At 50.0% G+C, this 2,982-nt stretch overlaps 1 non-coding gene across 1 annotated transcript; it reads right to left on the bottom strand.

Moving 5' to 3' along the window:
• Positions 1–1,119: 1,119 nt before the first annotated feature.
• Positions 1,120–1,191, bottom strand: TRNAG-UCC (transfer RNA glycine (anticodon UCC)). Its single transcript has one exon. It is a non-coding gene; the product is annotated as a tRNA-Gly (tRNA).
• Between the last annotated feature and the right edge of the window lie 1,791 nt (positions 1,192–2,982).

Genomic DNA, 2,982 nt, shown 5'->3' with positions numbered 1-2,982 from the left:
AAAAAGCTTGCATTTGACGCAGAAGCAGTTCGCATCATGAGGTCTTGCCGGTCAGCCCAACATTTCCCCGGGACCCCTTAAAAAAGGAGCTTGGTTTTAAGTTTGGTTTGATTGAACAGTACATTTTGTTGGCTGGGCTGGGACCCTCTCCTATTTAGCGCAAGAGTGGAACGAGGCAGCAAGTTCAAGGAATGACATTGCATCCAGGCACTTACAGCTCTTTGTGCCCTAATGCCATGACACAAAAACATAATTTGAAAAAACTTAGCAGAGGATGGTTTTGATCCTTCGACCTCTGGGTTATGGGCCCAGCACGCTTCCGCTGCGCCACTCTGCTGGTTGAAGAACAAGAGCTTTTCTGGGCTTTTACAGCCTACAAACCGACAACCCTAGACCCAGTTTCGAGTGAAGCGGGCAGTAGGCCTTACAAAGCCAAACAACCTGCAACCACGCACTCCCATCCCATGGCCTTTTGCAGACAGGCCTCATTTCTCTAGCTCACACCCTAACTGCCAACACCCCTTCCCCTTCTCTCTCTGTCTCTCTCTCTCTGTCTCTCTCTCTCATTCTCTCTCTCTCGCAAATAGATACTTTACTTCCCAGGTGCAACAAAACAAGCCTTCTCGAGCTGGCAGATATGGGAAGGAAGGAAGGAAGGGCCAGTTTGGAAACTCAACTCAATTACCATAAATCCCCTGCTAAGGGTTATGGGAGGGAGGAATGAAGGAACTTTGCTTCAGGGAAAGGGCTGCTGCTGCTTCAGCATGTGAGGAGCGCAGCCACACGTTTCACCTTCCTCAGTATGTTGGTTTACAGGATGAGAGAGATCCTGAAACCTCACTCTAATAGGCTGAGGTGCTGTGCTCGGTGGCCTGCTGGGACCTTTGCCCGTCAGGGCAAGGCGAATAGGCCTTTGTCAGGCCTTCGTCAGGGCTTTGTCGGGGAGGGGCCAGGAGCCCTGCTCGCTTCAATCCCCTCACCGATAGACAGTTGCAGAAACTAGGATGCAAGAACCTTTCCTGGATGGGGTTTTGATTTTCACGAAAAGTGTGTCAGCTTTGCTTTCAGCATGAGTCTGATTTCCAAAAAATGCATTTTGAACAATTTAAAGATTTGATGTGCGTTGGCCGGGAATCGAACCCGGGTCAACTGCTTGGAAGGCAGCTATGCTCACCACTATACCACCAACGCCTGCCTGTCTGGGCTATCTGATGGAGCGCCCCTTAGAAATAAGAATAAGTCATTGGCTGGGAATGAAAAAAGCTTGCGTTTGACGCAGAAGCAGTTCGCATCATGAGGTCTTGCCGGTCAGCCCAACATTTCCCCGGGACCCCTTAAAAAAGGAGCTTGGTTTTAAGTTTGGTTTGATTGAACAGTACATTTTGTTGGCTGGGCTGGGACCCTCTCCTATTTAGCGCAAGAGTGGAACGAGGCAGCAAGTTCAAGGAATGACATTGCATCCAGGCACTTACAGCTCTTTGTGCCCTAATGCCATGACACAAAAACATAATTTGAAAAAACTTAGCAGAGGATGGTTTCGATCCATCGACCTCTGGGTTATGGGCCCAGCACGCTTCCGCTGCGCCACTCTGCTGGTTGGAGAACAAGAGCTTTTCTGGGCTTTTACAGCCTACAAACCGACAACCCTAGACCCAGTTTCGAGTGAAGCGGGCAGTAGGCCTTACAAAGCCAAACAACCTGCAACCACGCACTCCCATCCCATGGCCTTTTGCAGACAGGCCTCATTTCTCTAGCTCACACCCTAACTGCCAACACCCCTTCCCCTTCTCTCTCTGTCTCTCTCTCTCTGTCTCTCTCTCTCATTCTCTCTCTCTCGCAAATAGATACTTTACTTCCCAGGTGCAACAAAACAAGCCTTCTCGAGCTGGCAGATATGGGAAGGAAGGAAGGAAGGGCCAGTTTGGAAACTCAACTCAATTACCATAAATCCCCTGCTAAGGGTTATGGGAGGGAGGAATGAAGGAACTTTGCTTCAGGGAAAGGGCTGCTGCTGCTTCAGCATGTGAGGAGCGCAGCCACACGTTTCACCTTCCTCAGTATGTTGGTTTACAGGATGAGAGAGATCCTGAAACCTCACTCTAATAGGCTGAGGTGCTGTGCTCGGTGGCCTGCTGGGACCTTTGCCCGTCAGGGCAAGGCGAATAGGCCTTTGTCAGGCCTTCGTCAGGGCTTTGTCGGGGAGGGGCCAGGAGCCCTGCTCGCTTCAATCCCCTCACCGATAGACAGTTGCAGAAACTAGGATGCAAGAACCTTTCCTGGATGGGGTTTTGATTTTCACGAAAAGTGTGTCAGCTTTGCTTTCAGCATGAGTCTGATTTCCAAAAAATGCATTTTGAACAATTTAAAGTTTTGATCTGCGTTGGCCGGGAATCGAACCGGGGTCAACTGCTTGGAAGGCAGCTATGCTCACCACTATACCACCAACGCCTGCCTGTCTGGACTAGCTGATGAAGCGCCCCTTAGAAATAAGAATAAGTCATTGGCTGGGAATGAAAAAAGCTTGCGTTTGACGCAGAAACAGTTCGCATCATGAGGTCTTGCCGGTCAGCCCAACATTTCCCCGGGACCCCTTAAAAAAGGAGCTTGGTTTTAAGTTTGGTTTGATTGAACAGTACATTTTGTTGGCTGGGCTGGGACCCTCTCCTATTTAGCGCAAGAGTGGAATGAGGCAGCAAGTTCAAGGAATGACATTGCATCCAGGCACTTACAGCTCTTTGTGCCCTAATGCCATGACACAAAAACATAATTTGAAAAAACTTAGCAGAGGATGGTTTCGATCCATCGACCTCTGGGTTATGGGCCCAGCACGCTTCCGCTGCGCCACTCTGCTGGCTGGAGAACGAGAGCTTTTCGGGGCTTTTACAGCCTACAAACCGACAACCCTAGACCCAGTTTCGAGTGAAGCGGGCAGTAGGCCTTACAAAGCCAAACAACCTGCAACCACGCACTCCCATCCCATGG

Source organism: Ambystoma mexicanum, chromosome 6q, assembly GCF_040938575.1.
Source record: "Ambystoma mexicanum isolate Mex_15411 chromosome 6q, UKY_AmexF1_1, whole genome shotgun sequence".
Lineage (NCBI taxonomy): Eukaryota > Metazoa > Chordata > Amphibia > Caudata > Ambystomatidae > Ambystoma > Ambystoma mexicanum.
The sequence above is the reverse complement of the archived record's forward strand: the minus strand, read 5'-3'. Positions and strand labels throughout refer to the sequence as shown.